This window comes from Squalius cephalus, assembly GCF_949319135.1.
Source record: "Squalius cephalus genome assembly, chromosome: 2".
Classification (NCBI taxonomy): domain Eukaryota; kingdom Metazoa; phylum Chordata; class Actinopteri; order Cypriniformes; family Leuciscidae; genus Squalius; species Squalius cephalus.
In genome coordinates, this window is record NC_137123.1 from 47,836,541 (window position 1) to 47,855,117 (window position 18,577).

The window sequence follows — 18,577 nt, forward strand, 5'->3', positions numbered from 1 at the left end:
CATGCAACATTCTAATCCTGCCCTCAGAGCACCTTACCGTATCTCCATGCAACATTCTTTTGCTGCCCTCAGGGCACCTTACCGTATCTCCATGCAACATTCTAATACTGCCCTCAGGGCACCTTACCGTATCTCCATGCAACATTCTAATCCTGCCCTCAGGGCACCTTACTGTATCTCCATGCAACATTCTTTTGCTGCCCTCAGGGCACCTTACCGTATCCCCATGCAACATTCTAATCCTGCCCTCAGGGCACCTTACCGTATCTCCATGCAACATTCTTTTGCTGCCCTCAGGGCACCTTACCGTATCTCCATGCAACATCCATGCAACATTCTAATCCTGCCCTCAGGGCACCTTACCGTATCTCCATGCACTATTCTAATACTGCTCTCAGGGCACCTTACCGTATCTCCATGCAACATTCTAATCCTGCCCTCAGGGCACCTTACCGTATCTCCATGCAACATCCATGCAACATTCTAATCCTGCCCTCAGGGCACCTTACCGTATCTCCATGCAACCTTCTAATACTGCTCTCAGGGCACCTTACCGTATCTCCATGCAACATTCTAATCCTGCTCTCAGGGCACCTTACCGTATCTCCATGCAACATTCATTTGCTGCTCTTAGCGCATTTTGTTGCAGATATTCTAATGCTGCTCTGAGGGCACCTTATGACATTAGATCTACAATTGGCTGCTCTAAGGGTATTTTTGCAGCATAAATTCTAATACTGCTCTCAGGGCACCTTACCATATCTCCATGCAACATTCATTTGCTGCTCTTAGCGCATTTTGTTGCAGATATTCTAATGCTGCTCTGAGGGCACCTTATGACATTAGATCTAAAATTGGCTGCTCTAAGGGTATTTTTGCAGCATAAATTCTAATACTGCTCTCAGGGCACCTTACCGCATCTCCATGCAACATTCTAATACTGCCCTCAGGGCACCTTACCGTATCTCCATGCAACATTCTAATCCTGCCCTCAGGGCACCTTACCGTATCTCCATGCAACATTATTTTGCTGCCCTCAGGGCACCTTACCGTATCTCATTTCATACATTGATGTATGTATATGTGTGTGTGTGTGTGAGAGAGAGTGTGTGAGTGTGTGTGAGTGTGAGTGAGTGAGTGAGTGAGTGAGTGAGTGAGTGAGTGAGTGAGTGTGTAAGTGTGTGTGAGTGAGTGAGTGAGTGAGTGAGTGTGTGTGTGTGTGAGAGAGAGAGAGAGAGAGAGAGAGAGAGAGAGAGAGAGAGAGAGAGAGAGAGAGAGAGAGAGAGAGAGAGAGAGAGAGAGAGAGAGTGTATTATAAAGGTATGGGTTACCCTGCTGATTATGTAAAATAGGGCATCCATTACCTGAGGAAGTAATACATAAACAAATATATAAACTACAATAAATCACAATAGAGTCAAGGTGAAGTGAAAAGCTGACACAGCCTAGTGCTGTGCATAGCCTAGAAGGGGAAGAGAATAATTTTTGAAAAGAAATAGAAAATTACCTCATCTGGAAGTTCAGATGGGCCTACAAGGGCCTCCAAACTGCCCAGAAAGATTTTAAAAGGCCCAACTGTCCCAAGGACATCTTCATGATGAAGTCCTTGGGACTTCAGTGTTTCTAAGTCTGAATGGATAAAGAAATTAAGTCCCAAAATAGGGAACCTTACTTAGGCTAATGGCACAAATTTAATCCAATCAACTAGTACAAGTAGCATACAAAACTACTGTAAAGTAGTGTTGGCAATTCAGCAACTTAGTTTTTTTCTCTGGCGACTAGAATTCACATTTTATAGACTAGCAACTTTTTTGCCGATTTGTTCATGTTTTTTTGTTGAGGAACATCAAAATATGTAGTCTAACTTCCCTACAGCGCTCTGTCTCAATTGCTTGTCTGCGAGTTAGTGATGTCACACCAGCCTGAAATGGGCAGCTAGAGCATATGGGCAACAGTTTTAGCCACATGTACTATGATGAGGCAAGTCAGGGGCCACATATTGTACAATTTAGACATAGCCTAGTTGTGTTGAGTTGAATGCCATGCCAATGATGTTTCATGTTACAGTAGCCCCAGCATTTCTCAGTATTTCACTGATTTTTGGTAGGCTACAGCCTCATCATGGGCCTATTACAGAAATGTAATTGAAACACTCCAAGGGCTGCATCTGGCCCAGGACCTTATGTTGCCCATGTGTATGATCGTACTAAAAACACCAACTAAAAAAAGTACCGGTATGTGCTCTACCTGGTAAGTTTTCCAAACTAGACAAAAGACACAAATTAAAAACATGTATTTCTCCTGAAGCAGTAAATGGGATACTTATGACTTCCCTTACCAAAAAAAAAGTATACTTCAAGTTCATTTTATTAAGTAAACTTCAGTAAAGTTCAAGTATATTTCCCAAATATACTTTACATAGCAAGTACTTATACCAATGTACTAGTGGTATACTTATAAGTGTACTACTTTAATACTTCTTGGGACTAAATTGGCCCACTTTGTAGTATATAAAAGTATACTTTTATGTATACTTTAAGTGTAAAAGTAGTAAAGTTTGAGTACACAAATAGTTTATATTTAAGTTTTATTTTGAACTGCAACTATACTATAAGTGAACTTATAGATATACTGCTAGTTTACTAGTTATATACTTCTAGCCCACTTTTTAGTTTATGAAAGTACACTTCTAATGTACTCTCAGTAAACTGGTTTAATAGTTTTTATACTGCAAGTATGTTTGTAAGTTTTTTTTTTTTTAAAGTGAACTTAACATCATACTTATAGTTTACTATTTTTATATTTTTTGGCACTTCAGAGTATACTACTAGAGATGTAAGTGCAAGTATAGGTCAAATATACTTGTACTTCTCTGTATACTTGTTAGTATAAGCCAAGTATACCTAAGTATAATTTTAAGTATATCTCTGATAAATGTATAAAAAGTAGACTGAAAGCATACTCTTATTCTTAGTTTAAAATTAGTATACTAATAGCACACTTGAATAAACTTCTTTTTCGTAAGGGTACTTATGACTATGATACTTACAGTACATACCTGAGGCGAAACAAAAATGCGCTAAGAGCAGCAAATGAATGTTGCATGGAGATACGGTAAAGTGCCCTGAGGGCAGTATTAGAATGTTGCATGGAGATACGGTAAGGTGCCCTGAGGGCAGGATTAGAATGTTGCATGGAGATACGGTAAGGTGCCCTGAGGGCAGTATTAGAATGCTGCATGGAGATACGGTAAGGTGCCCTGAGAGCAGTATTAGAATGTTGCATGGAGATACGGTAAAGTGCCCTGAGAGCAGTATTAGAATGCTGCATGGAGATACGGTAAGGTGCCCTGAGGGCAGTATTATAATGTTGCATGGAGATACGGTAAAGTGCCCTGAGGGCAGCAAAAGAATGTTGCATGGAGATACGGTAAGGTGCCCTGAGGGCAGGATTAGAATGTTGCATGGAGATACGGTAAGGTGCCCTGAGGGCAGTATTAGAATGCTGCATGGAGATACGGTAAGGTGCCCTGAGAGCAGTATTAGAATGTTGCATGGAGATACGGTAAAGTGCCCTGAGAGCAGTATTAGAATGCTGCATGGAGATACGGTAAGGTGCCCTGAGGGCAGTATTATAATGTTGCATGGAGATACGGTAAAGTGCCCTGAGGGCAGCAAAAGAATGTTGCATGGAGATACGGTAAGGTGCCCCGAGAGCAGTATTAGAATGTTGCATGGAGATACGGTAATGTGCCCTGAGAGCAGTATTAGAATGTTGCATGGAGATACGGTAAAGTGCCCTGAGAGCAGTATTAGAATGTTGCATGGAGATACGGTAAAGTGCCCTGAGAGCAGTATTAGAATGTTGCATGGAGATACGGTAAAGTGCCCTGAGAGCAGTATTAGAATGTTGCATGGAGATACGGTAAAGTGCCCTGAGGGCAGTATTAGAATGTTGCATGGAGATACGGTAAGGTGCCCCGAGAGCAGTATTAGAATGTTGCATGGCGATACGGTAAGGTGCCCTGAGAGCAGTATTAGAATGTTGCATGGAGATACAGTAAAGTGCCCTGAGAGCAGTATTAGAATGTTGCATGGAGATACGGTAAGGTGCCCTGAGAGCAGTATTAGAATGTAGGGGTGGTTAATCTGTCTGATTTCCCGATTCGATTCGATTACGATTATTGAAGTCCCGATTCGATTACAGTCGATTTTCGATTTTTAACGATTCTCGATTAGCGATTATTGATTTTCCATTTCACAACAGTAAACGAAAATACACTACAAAGTGATTGCAGTATTAAAAAAAGTCAGCTGCTGAATTACTTAACTCTTTTATTGAGTAACAACAACTCAAAGCACTTTCTGTGTCGTGTAGTTATAACTTCAGAATTATTTGTATGTAGCTTATGTTCTGTAGAACACAGAAATGAATACATCACATTGTGTTGTGACTCATCAAGTTGAACTGAACAATAACAAATAAATGAAAGGCTTATTTCCTTTAGGAAGTAGATCAGAACCAACATACTGTAGAAATTGGACAATTTTCTTCTAGAAAGACAAGGTGTTCAGGTGGAGGAAGACTGCAGGTTGCAGTCGAAACATGTCAAGGTAAAGAAAAAGTTTTTTCTCCACCTGAACACCTTGTCTTTCTAGAAGAGAATTGTCCAATTTAATCATTAAGAAGACAAAATGAACATTTTTGAACAACTTACTGTAGCTTCAATTAGTAACCTACAAAGCCACTCTTATACACAACTAAATAATAAAGAGTTATGACTTGAAATGTTTGCTGTATACTACAATCAAAAACAGCTTATACAAAAAAAGTGAATGAACATCTGCAGAGAGCACAGTCAAAATGTAACTTTTTGTGACTGAAATTGCACATATTGCAGTATAACGTACGTATAACAGATCGGTTTACACAGTGTACTGATGTGAAAACTAAACAATACAGAAAGCAGCTCTCATACAAAAATACTAAATAGGTAACAATGAAATTGCCAATTTTACATACGTTAGCTTTTAACGAAGAAGGTGCCGTTCGAATTTGGCGCTCAGCCATCATGAGTCTGTTATGTGTGTGCGCGACTCTGTTATGTGCACGCCACAGACTGTCCGCGCACTGCACGTCCGCTTATAGTTCCGCCTTTTGCGTTCCGTCAATATTACGTTATTAGAAAAAAAAATATATATTTTTTTTAGAAAATCGATTTTTTGACATTTGTGAATCGATTCAGAATCGTCCACGTCCGCATCGCGATGCATCGAAGAATCGATTTTTTCCCCCAGCCCTATTAGAATGTTGCATGGAGATACGGTAAAGTGCCCTGAGAGCAGTATTAGAATGTTGCATGGAGATACGGTAAGGTGCCCCGAGAGCAGTATTAGAATGTTGCATGGAGATACGGTAAGGTGCCCCGAGAGCAGTATTAGAATGTTGCATGGAGATACGGTAAGGTGCCCCGAGAGCAGTATTAGAATGTTGCATGGAGATACGGTAAGGTGCCCTGAGGGCAGGATTAGAATGTTGCATGGAGATACGGTAAGGTGCCCTGAGGGCAGCAAAAGAATGTTGCATGGAGATACGGTAAGGTGCCCTGAGAGCAGTATTAGAATGTTGCATGGAGATACGGTAAAGTGCCCCGAGAGCAGTATTAGAATGTTGCATGGAGATACGGTAAGGTGCCCCGAGAGCAGTATTAGAATGTTGCATGGAGATACGGTAAGGTGCCCTGAGGGCAGGATTAGAATGTTGCATGGAGATACGGTAAGGTGCCCTGAGGGCAGTATTAGAATGCTGCATGGAGATACGGTAAGGTGCCCTGAGAGCAGTATTAGAATGTTGCATGGAGATACGGTAAAGTGCCCTGAGAGCAGTATTAGAATGCTGCATGGAGATACGGTAAGGTGCCCTGAGGGCAGTATTATAATGTTGCATGGAGATACGGTAAAGTGCCCTGAGGGCAGCAAAAGAATGTTGCATGGAGATACGGTAAGGTGCCCTGAGGGCAGGATTAGAATGTTGCATGGAGATACGGTAAGGTGCCCTGAGGGCAGTATTAGAATGCTGCATGGAGATACGGTAAGGTGCCCTGAGAGCAGTATTAGAATGTTGCATGGAGATACGGTAAAGTGCCCTGAGAGCAGTATTAGAATGCTGCATGGAGATACGGTAAGGTGCCCTGAGGGCAGTATTATAATGTTGCATGGAGATACGGTAAAGTGCCCTGAGGGCAGCAAAAGAATGTTGCATGGAGATACGGTAAGGTGCCCCGAGAGCAGTATTAGAATGTTGCATGGAGATACGGTAATGTGCCCTGAGAGCAGTATTAGAATGTTGCATGGAGATACGGTAAAGTGCCCTGAGAGCAGTATTAGAATGTTGCATGGAGATACGGTAAAGTGCCCTGAGAGCAGTATTAGAATGTTGCATGGAGATACGGTAAAGTGCCCTGAGAGCAGTATTAGAATGTTGCATGGAGATACGGTAAAGTGCCCTGAGGGCAGTATTAGAATGTTGCATGGAGATACGGTAAGGTGCCCCGAGAGCAGTATTAGAATGTTGCATGGCGATACGGTAAGGTGCCCTGAGAGCAGTATTAGAATGTTGCATGGAGATACAGTAAAGTGCCCTGAGAGCAGTATTAGAATGTTGCATGGAGATACGGTAAGGTGCCCTGAGAGCAGTATTAGAATGTAGGGGTGGTTAATCTGTCTGATTTCCCGATTCGATTCGATTACGATTATTGAAGTCCCGATTCGATTACAGTCGATTTTCGATTTTTAACGATTCTCGATTAGCGATTATTGATTTTCCATTTCACAACAGTAAACGAAAATACACTACAAAGTGATTGCAGTATTAAAAAAAGTCAGCTGCTGAATTACTTAACTCTTTTATTGAGTAACAACAACTCAAAGCACTTTCTGTGTCGTGTAGTTATAACTTCAGAATTATTTGTATGTAGCTTATGTTCTGTAGAACACAGAAATGAATACATCACATTGTGTTGTGACTCATCAAGTTGAACTGAACAATAACAAATAAATGAAAGGCTTATTTCCTTTAGGAAGTAGATCAGAACCAACATACTGTAGAAATTGGACAATTTTCTTCTAGAAAGACAAGGTGTTCAGGTGGAGGAAGACTGCAGGTTGCAGTCGAAACATGTCAAGGTAAAGAAAAAGTTTTTTCTCCACCTGAACACCTTGTCTTTCTAGAAGAGAATTGTCCAATTTAATCATTAAGAAGACAAAATGAACATTTTTGAACAACTTACTGTAGCTTCAATTAGTAACCTACAAAGCCACTCTTATACACAACTAAATAATAAAGAGTTATGACTTGAAATGTTTGCTGTATACTACAATCAAAAACAGCTTATACAAAAAAAGTGAATGAACATCTGCAGAGAGCACAGTCAAAATGTAACTTTTTGTGACTGAAATTGCACATATTGCAGTATAACGTACGTATAACAGATCGGTTTACACAGTGTACTGATGTGAAAACTAAACAATACAGAAAGCAGCTCTCATACAAAAATACTAAATAGGTAACAATGAAATTGCCAATTTTACATACGTTAGCTTTTAACGAAGAAGGTGCCGTTCGAATTTGGCGCTCAGCCATCATGAGTCTGTTATGTGTGTGCGCGACTCTGTTATGTGCACGCCACAGACTGTCCGCGCACTGCACGTCCGCTTATAGTTCCGCCTTTTGCGTTCCGTCAATATTACGTTATTAGAAAAAAAAAATATTTTTTTTTTAGAAAATCGATTTTTTGACATTTGTGAATCGATTCAGAATCGTCCACGTCCGCATCGCGATGCATCGAAGAATCGATTTTTTCCCCCAGCCCTATTAGAATGTTGCATGGAGATACGGTAAAGTGCCCTGAGAGCAGTATTAGAATGTTGCATGGAGATACGGTAAGGTGCCCCGAGAGCAGTATTAGAATGTTGCATGGAGATACGGTAAGGTGCCCCGAGAGCAGTATTAGAATGTTGCATGGAGATACGGTAAGGTGCCCCGAGAGCAGTATTAGAATGTTGCATGGAGATACGGTAAGGTGCCCTGAGGGCAGGATTAGAATGTTGCATGGAGATACAGTAAGGTGCCCTGAGGGCAGCAAAAGAATGTTGCATGGAGATACGGTAAGGTGCCCTGAGAGCAGTATTAGAATGTTGCATGGAGATACGGTAAAGTGCCCCGAGAGCAGTATTAGAATGTTGCATGGAGATACGGTAAGGTGCCCTGAGGGCAGGATTAGAATGTTGCATGGAGATACAGTAAGGTGCCCTGAGGGCAGCAAAAGAATGTTGCATGGAGATACGGTAAGGTGCCCTGAGAGCAGTATTAGAATGTTGCATGGAGATACGGTAAAGTGCCCCGAGAGCAGTATTAGAATGTTGCATGGAGATACGGTAAGGTGCCCCGAGAGCAGTATTAGAATGTTGCATGGAGATACGGTAAGGTGCCCTGAGGGCAGGATTAGAATGTTGCATGGAGATACGGTAAGGTGCCCTGAGGGCAGTATTAGAATGCTGCATGGAGATACGGTAAGGTGCCCTGAGAGCAGTATTAGAATGTTGCATGGAGATACGGTAAAGTGCCCTGAGAGCAGTATTAGAATGCTGCATGGAGATACGGTAAGGTGCCCTGAGGGCAGTATTATAATGTTGCATGGAGATACGGTAAAGTGCCCTGAGGGCAGCAAAAGAATGTTGCATGGAGATACGGTAAGGTGCCCCGAGAGCAGTATTAGAATGTTGCATGGAGATACGGTAAGGTGCCCCGAGAGCAGTATTAGAATGTTGCATGGAGATACGGTAAGGTGCCCCGAGAGCAGTATTAGAATGTTGCATGGAGATACGGTAAGGTGCCCTGAGGGCAGGATTAGAATGTTGCATGGAGATACAGTAAGGTGCCCTGAGGGCAGCAAAAGAATGTTGCATGGAGATACGGTAAGGTGCCCTGAGAGCAGTATTAGAATGTTGCATGGAGATACGGTAAAGTGCCCCGAGAGCAGTATTAGAATGTTGCATGGAGATACGGTAAGGTGCCCCGAGAGCAGTATTAGAATGTTGCATGGAGATACGGTAAGGTGCCCTGAGGGCAGTATTAGAATGTTGCATGGAGATACGGTAAAGTGCCCTGAGAGCAGTATTAGAATGCTGCATGGAGATACGGTAAGGTGCCCTGAGGGCAGTATTATAATGTTGCATGGAGATACGGTAAAGTGCCCTGAGGGCAGCAAAAGAATGTTGCATGGAGATACGGTAAGGTGCCCTGAGGGCAGGATTAGAATGTTGCATGGAGATACGGTAAGGTGCCCTGAGGGCAGTATTAGAATGCTGCATGGAGATACGGTAAGGTGCCCTGAGAGCAGTATTAGAATGTTGCATGGAGATACGGTAAAGTGCCCTGAGAGCAGTATTAGAATGCTGCATGGAGATACGGTAAGGTGCCCTGAGGGCAGTATTATAATGTTGCATGGAGATACGGTAAAGTGCCCTGAGGGCAGCAAAAGAATGTTGCATGGAGATACGGTAAGGTGCCCCGAGAGCAGTATTAGAATGTTGCATGGAGATACGGTAATGTGCCCTGAGAGCAGTATTAGAATGTTGCATGGAGATACGGTAAAGTGCCCTGAGAGCAGTATTAGAATGTTGCATGGAGATACGGTAAAGTGCCCTGAGAGCAGTATTAGAATGTTGCATGGAGATACGGTAAAGTGCCCTGAGGGCAGTATTAGAATGTTGCATGGAGATACGGTAAGGTGCCCCGAGAGCAGTATTAGAATGTTGCATGGCGATACGGTAAGGTGCCCTGAGAGCAGTATTAGAATGTTGCATGGAGATACAGTAAAGTGCCCTGAGAGCAGTATTAGAATGTTGCATGGAGATACGGTAAGGTGCCCTGAGAGCAGTATTAGAATGTAGGGGTGGTTAATCTGTCTGATTTCCCGATTCGATTCGATTACGATTATTGAAGTCCCGATTCGATTACAGTCGATTTTCGATTTTTAACGATTCTCGATTAGCGATTATTGATTTTCCATTTCACAACAGTAAACGAAAATACACTACAAAGTGATTGCAGTATTAAAAAAAGTCAGCTGCTGAATTACTTAACTCTTTTATTGAGTAACAACAACTCAAAGCACTTTCTGTGTCGTGTAGTTATAACTTCAGAATTATTTGTATGTAGCTTATGTTCTGTAGAACACAGAAATGAATACATCACATTGTGTTGTGACTCATCAAGTTGAACTGAACAATAACAAATAAATGAAAGGCTTATTTCCTTTAGGAAGTAGATCAGAACCAACATACTGTAGAAATTGGACAATTTTCTTCTAGAAAGACAAGGTGTTCAGGTGGAGGAAGACTGCAGGTTGCAGTCGAAACATGTCAAGGTAAAGAAAAAGTTTTTTCTCCACCTGAACACCTTGTCTTTCTAGAAGAGAATTGTCCAATTTACAGTAATCATTAAGAAGACAAAATGAACATTTTTGAACAACTTACTGTAGCTTCAATTAGTAACCTACAAAGCCACTCTTATACACAACTAAATAATAAAGAGTTATGACTTGAAATGTTTGCTGTATACTACAATCAAAAACAGCTTATACAAAAAAAGTGAATGAACATCTGCAGAGAGCACAGTCAAAATGTAACTTTTTGTGACTGAAATTGCACATATTGCAGTATAACGTACGTATAACAGATCGGTTTACACAGTGTACTGATGTGAAAACTAAACAATACAGAAAGCAGCTCTCATACAAAAATACTAAATAGGTAACAATGAAATTGCCAATTTTACATACGTTAGCTTTTAACGAAGAAGGTGCCGTTCGAATTTGGCGCTCAGCCATCATGAGTCTGTTATATGTGTGCGCGACTCTGTTATGTGCACGCCACAGACTGTCCGCGCACTGCACGTCCGCTTATAGTTCCGCCTTTTGCGTTCCGTCAATATTACGTTATTAGAAAAAAAAATATATTTTTTTTTTAGAAAATCGATTTTTTGACATTTGTGAATCGATTCAGAATCGTCCACGTCCGCATCGCGATGCATCGAAGAATCGATTTTTTCCCCCAGCCCTATTAGAATGTTGCATGGAGATACGGTAAAGTGCCCTGAGAGCAGTATTAGAATGTTGCATGGAGATACGGTAAGGTGCCCCGAGAGCAGTATTAGAATGTTGCATGGAGATACGGTAAGGTGCCCCGAGAGCAGTATTAGAATGTTGCATGGAGATACGGTAAGGTGCCCCGAGAGCAGTATTAGAATGTTGCATGGAGATACGGTAAGGTGCCCTGAGGGCAGGATTAGAATGTTGCATGGAGATACAGTAAGGTGCCCTGAGGGCAGCAAAAGAATGTTGCATGGAGATACGGTAAGGTGACCTGAGAGCAGTATTAGAATGTTGCATGGAGATACGGTAAAGTGCCCCGAGAGCAGTATTAGAATGTTGCATGGAGATACGGTAAGGTGCCCCGAGAGCAGTATTAGAATGTTGCATGGAGATACGGTAAGGTGCCCCGAGAGCAGTATTAGAATGTTGCATGGAGATACGGTAAGGTGCCCTGAGGGCAGGATTAGAATGTTGCATGGAGATACAGTAAGGTGCCCTGAGGGCAGCAAAAGAATGTTGCATGGAGATACGGTAAGGTGCCCTGAGAGCAGTATTAGAATGTTGCATGGAGATACGGTAAGGTGCCCTAAGAGCAGTATTCGAATGTTGCATGGAGATACGATAAAGTGCCCTGAGGGCAGCAAAAGAATGTTGCATGGAGATATGGTAAGGTGCCCTGAGGGCAGCAAAAGAATGTTGCATGGAGATACGGTAAGGTGCCCCGAGAGCAGTATTAGAATGTTGCATGGCGATACGGTAAGGTGCCCTGAGAGCAGTATTAGAATGTTGCATGGAGATACGGTAAAGTGCCCTGAGAGCAGTATTAGAATGTTGCATGGAGATACGGTAAGGTGCCCTGAGAGCAGTATTAGAATGTTGCATGGAGATACGGTAAAGTGCCCTGAGGGCAGTATTAGAATGTTGCATGGAGATACGGTAAAGTGCCCTGAGGGCAGCAAAAGAATGTTGCATGGAGATACGGTAAGGTGCCCTGAGAGCAGTATTAGAATGTTGCATGGAGATACGGTAAGGTGCCCTGAGAGCAGTATTAGAATGTTACATGGAGATACTAGGGGTGGGAGAAAAAATCGATTCTTAGATGCATCGCGATGCGGACGTGGACGATTCTGAATCGATTCACAAATGTCAAAAAATCGATTCTCTAAAAAAAAATTATTATTTTTTTCCCTAATAACGTAATATTGACGGAATGCAAAAGGCGGAACTCTAAGCGGACGTGCAGTGCGCGTGCAGTCTGTGGCGCGCACATAACAGACGCATGATGGCTGAGCGCCAAATTCGAACGGCACCCTCTTCGTTAAAAGCTAGCGTATGGAAAATTGGAAATTTCATTGTTACCTATTTAGTATTTTTTGTATGAAAGCTGCTTTCAGTAGCCTATTTAGTTTTCACATCAAAATACTGTAAACCGATCTGTTATACTGCCCTGCAATATGTGCAATGCAAGTCACAAAAAGTTACATTTTGACTGTGCTCTCTGCAGATGTTCATTCACTTTTTTTGTATAAGCTGTTTTTGAGTGTGGTTTACAGCAAACATTTCAAGTCATAACTCTTTATTATTTAGTTGTGAATAAGAGAGGCTTTGTATGTTACTAATTATTCAGAATATGCACAAGTCCACAAGCATTATGTTTGTATGAGAACTGCTGGTACATAATTCTATATTTTTGAACAAAAACTGTTTGTGATTTTGCTACAGCAAAATGTTTTTTTGTCTGAAGGATTATATTGCTCATTGGAAATAACAAGAGGATGTTGGTTAGAAGTCTATTATTAAATGCTAGAGATTCAGAATATGCTGAAGTTTGTATTAATTTACTACAAGTACGCTGCTAGTGCAGGCACACATTTATTTTCCTGTTGGTTCTTTGCAATGTTCAAATCACTTCCATTTGTTTTATTAATAAAATTAATATAGGAAGATGGAAGTAAGTTCGTTATGGGTCATCATAAATACTTTCCTTTAAAAGTACCAAGTAAAAAAAAAAAAAATCGTTCATAATCGATAATCGTTACCCTCTGAATCGTAATCGAATCGAATCGTGAGGTGCCTAGAGATTCCCACCCCTAGGAGATACGGTAAGGTGCCCTGAGAGCAGTATTAGAATGTTGCATGGAGATACGGTAAAGTGCCCTGAGAGCAGTATTAGAATGTTGCATGGAGATACGGTAAGGTGCCCTGAGGGCAGCAAAAGAATGTTGCATGGAGATACGCTAAGGTGCCCTGAGAGCAGTATTAGAATGTTGCATGGAGATACGGTAAGGTGCCCTGAGGGCAGCAAAAGAATGTTGCATGGAGATACGGTAAGGTGCCCTGAGAGCAGTATTAGAATGTTGCATGGAGATACGGTAAGGTGCCCTGAGAGCAGTATTAGAATGTTGCATGGAGATACGGTAAGGTGCCCTGAGAGCAGTATTAGAATGTTGCATGGAGATACGGTAAAGTGCTCTGAGAGCAGGATTAGAATGTTGCATGGAGATACGGTAAGGTGCCCTCAGAGCAGCATTATAATATCTGCAACAAAAATGCGCTAAGAGCAGCAAATGAATGTTGCATGGAGATACGGTAAAGTGCCCTGAGAGCAGTATTAGAATGTTGCATGGAGATACGGTAAAGTGCCCTGAGAGCAGTATTAGAATGTTGCATGGAGATACGGTAAAGTGCCCTGAGAGCAGTATTAGAATGTTGCATGGAGATACGGTAAGGTGCCCTGAGGGCAGCAAAAGAATGTTGCATGGAGATACAGTAAGGTGCCCTGAGGGCAGTATTAGAATTTATGCTGCAAAAATGTCCTTAGAGCAGCAAATGAATGTTGCACTTAAACACGACACGGTGCTCTAAGACCAGTATTAGAATATATGCATCAAAAATGCACTAAAGAGCAGCTAAGCATTTTGTTGTATGTAGCTATGAAAAAATGCCCTGGGAGCAGCAACAATACCACAGCAAAAGTGTGCAATGACAGCAGCGTAACTTGCTATAATAGCGAGTAAAAGTTATAATAGAATATAAGCTAACATTAGCCATTATCCTTTCTTAGAGCTAGCTAGCTAATGTTGCGAGTTAGCTTACTTACATTAGTTAACGTAAGTTAGCTAACGTTAGCTAACGTTAACGTTAGTTAAATAACAGCTCGATAGAAAAACAAGCTTTACTTAAAGTCCAAATACTTCATTATCTTGACATTTTAATGTAATAATCTAATATAGTTCAAAATAAAAAACAACATTACCTTAGGCAAGGCAAGGCAAGGCAAGGCAAGTTTATTTATATAGCACATTTCATACACAATGGCAATTCAAAGTGCTTTACATAGAAGAAATTAAAATAATAAAAGAAATAAGAATAATTAAAACAGTTTAGAAAAATAAAATAAAATACAGTACAAACAGTCGGACGAACATTGGCACAGTGCTCATTCAGTAAATGCACAGCTAAACAGAAGTGTTTTGAGTCTGGATTTGAATGTGACTACTGTAGGAGCACGTCTGATCTCCTCTGGAAGCTGGTTCCAGCTGCGGCTGGCATAATAGCTAAAAGCGGACTCGCCATGCTTAGAGTGAACCCTTGGTATTTCTAGCTGATATGATCCTAGTGATCTGAGTGATCTGTTGGGTTTATATTCAGTGAGCATATCTGCAATGTATTGAGGTCCTAGGCCATTGAATGATTTATATACCAGTAATAATACTTTAAAATCAATCCTAAATTTAACTGGGAGCCAGTGTAAAGACCTGAGGACTGGTGTGATGTGTTCATGTTTTCTGGTTCTGCTCAGAATCCTGGAGGCAGCGTTCTGTATGAGCTGCAACTGTCTTATGGTCTTTTTGGGAAGGCCAGTGAGGAGTCCATTACAATAATCCACCCTGCTGGTGATGAAAGCATGCACAAGTTTCTCTAAGTCTTGTCTGGAAACAAAGCATCTAATTCTTGCAATATTTTTCAGATGATAGTATGCTGATTTAGTTATTGCTTTGACATGACTACTGAAACTAAGGTCTGACTCTAGGGACACACCGAGATTCCTTACTTGATTTTTAGTTGTTTGACCCCTAGAGTGAAGGTATGCGTTCACCTTGAGAACTTCATCTTTGTTTCCAAACGCAATGACTTCAGTTTTGTCTTTGTGTAACTGAAGAAAGTTTTGACACATCCAACTGTTGACTTCGTCAATGCATTGGCACAGGGAGTCAATGGGGCTGTAATCGTTAGGCGATAGGGCTAAGTAGAGCTGTGTGTCGTCTGCATAGCTGTGGTAAGCAATTTGGTTCTTTCTCATTATTTGGCTCATTGGGAGCATATACAGGTTGAACAGGAGTGGTGCAAGAATTGAGCCTTGAGGTACTCCGCATGTCATGGATGTCCACTCAGACTTAAGGTCACCTATACTCACATAATAACCTCTCCCATCTAAGTATGACCTGAACCATTTTAGGACTATCCCAGAAAGCCCCACCCAGTTTTCCAGCCTGTCAAGAAGTATGTTATGATCAACAGTGTCAAATGCAGCACTGAGGTCGAGTAGTACCAGCACTGATAATTTACCTGAATCAGTATTTAAGCGAATATCGTTTATTATCTTTATGAGCGCTGTCTCTGTGCTGTGGTGCGGTCGGAAACCAGATTGAAAATTGTCAAAGTATCCATTCAAGCTCAAGAATTTGTTCAGCTGATTGAAGACCAGATCGCTCTATCCAGATTGCTCTTTTTCAGGAGGGGCTTGACAACTGCAGTTTTCAGGGAGTTTGGAAAACTCCCAGAGAGAAGTGAGACATTTACCACTTCTAGGAGATCTGCTTCTAAACTGTTTAACACACTTTTGAAAAATGATGTGGGAAGTGTGTCAAGAGCGCAGGTTGATGTTTTAAGGTGCTGTACAGTTTCTTCCAAAATTTTGCCATTAATTTCTTTGAAATCAGACATAGTAACTACTTTCTCAGGTGGTTTGATCTGTCTGACCCCAGAGCAACTCAAGGATGTGCTGATTACCTTTCTGATATTACTGATTTTCTCAGAGAAGAAAGAAGCAAACTCACTACACTTGTTCTCTGAGAGCATTTCACTGGGAATCTGGCTTGGAGGGTTTGTCAGTCTCTCTACAGTAGCAAAAAGAGTGCGTGTGTTGTTTAAATTGCTGTTTATAATATTTGAGAAGAAAGTCTGTCTAGCTTTGCCTAGTTCCATATTGAAAGCATGAAGGCTGTCTTTGTAGATGTTATAATGGACTACAAGTGTAGTCTTCCGCCACATGCGCTCTGCTTTTCTGCATTGTCTTTTCATATTTTGCACTGCTGTTGAGTTTCTCCAAGGTGCTTTTTGTCTGCCACTATTCTTCCTGACTTTAACAGGAGCAATATCATCAATTACACCTTTAACTTTTGAGTTAAAATAATCAAGGAGAAAATCAACAGAGTCTGCAGATATGCTTGGTGTTAAGGATATAGCCTTCATAAATAGTACACTGGTGTTCTCATTTAAGCATCTCTTCTTGACAGACACAGATCTAGCTTCAGTGGCAGGAGAGATCAATATATCAAAGAAAATACAGAAATGATCAGACAGTGCTACATCCTTAATAACAATTAATGAAATGTTTAGACCCTTACTGATAAGTAAATCTAGAGTGTGTCCACGATTGTGTGTGGGTCCATGTACATGCTGAGTCAGATCAAAAGTTTTTAAAACAGTTTTGATTTCTTTTGCCATATTGTTTTCTGCATTATCTATGTGAATGTTAAAATCTCCTGCAATGGCAAAACAGTCAAACTCTGAGGTAATTGCTGATAACAGTTCTGTAAAATCCTCAGCAAAGGCTGGAGAGTATTTTGGAGGCCTGTAAATAATGATAAGTAAAATGCGTGGAGCACCTTTCAACACAATACCCAGATATTCGAAAGAAGGGTAATTCCCAAATGATATTTGCTTACATTGATAGATATCTTTAAAAAGAGCAGCTAGACCCCCACCTCTCTTAACAGCTCTGCAGACACTCATAAAAGTAAAGTTCGGAGGGGCTGTTTCATTGAGGACTGTTGCACTGCAGCTGTCTTCTAGCCAGATTTCATTTAGAAGCATAAAATCCAGGTTGTTTGTGGTTATTAAATCGTTGACTAGAAGTGATTTATTTAACTTAAATTATACAGAAATCATTTACCTTAACTTAAAATCCAAATACTTCATTATCTTGACATTTTAATGTAATAATCTAATATAGTTCAAGTTCAACATAAAAAACAACATTAGCCTACCTTAACAGTTACTACAACGATCTCCTTAGCGTGATGTCTCCCGCGTCCGGAGGAAAAAAAATCAAATAATCCATGTCCCGCCTCCTGCTGTCGCTGATTGGACAACTGAGAGAACCAATAAGATGCAATGCTGCCCTAAGAACATATTTCAATAACTAAAAGTCTAATCTGCTGCGCGATCATGGTCGACTGACAACGAGATTAAGCAGCTGAACAAGAATACGGCCGTGTCCCGATTGTTCTCCTCTCAGCTCCGCCGAGAAAAAAAAAACATGGCATTTCAAAATCTTTAATTTATAATCAGAAATATGTTTTCAAAAGCATCACTTTCATCAAATTTTATGTGACATAATTTCCAGTAGGCAACTGACTGCAAAAGAGCAGGCTTATGTGCCGGGGCTGAGCCCCGGAGAGCCCCGGCCCAATTTAACCACTGCACATTTGAGTCAGTTTTGACTTCCCATTTTTATCTTTACATTTACATTGTGAAAAAAAAGGTTGTGTTCCATATCTTCATCATATCAGTGTAGATCTAGGTGGACCAAAATAAAAACATTAAAATAAGTATTAAATAAGTATTGTGCCACAGTGACACAAAAAGTATTAATATACCACAATACTCAATATGTTGTCCCACGTGAGTCATTTTTCCCTGTTGCACCTACACAAAATTTGAGGGTTCCCCCATCTGCCAAATCCCACTTTAACCACTGTATATATATTATATATACTTGGGTTCTGGCTTGTTTCTGTGAGCTCAGGGGTCCTGAGCTGCAGAAGACAACCAGTTACTTAATAGTGCAGCGTTTTGCATGGCGTCCCCACTGCGTATAGCTACGCAATACGAAGTGACCATTCGAAAGGGAACTACTCGGTTACTATCGTAACCTCAGTTCCCTGAGAGTAGGGAACGAGTATTGCGTAGCCAGCCGCACTATAGTAACCAGGCAAGTTGTCGATTAATTCAGTCGTTTAAACCTGCTAAAATACGCAAGATCGCTGTGAAAATAAAGACCGGAAGTCAAAAGACAATGAGCGCAGCGCTGAAAAGGGGCGGGGCTACATAAGGTCTATATAGAGAGCCTAAGTCCCTCCCCTTCCGGTGGACCACCATGGGACCTTATTTCGGAAAATTATTGTATGGTTGTCA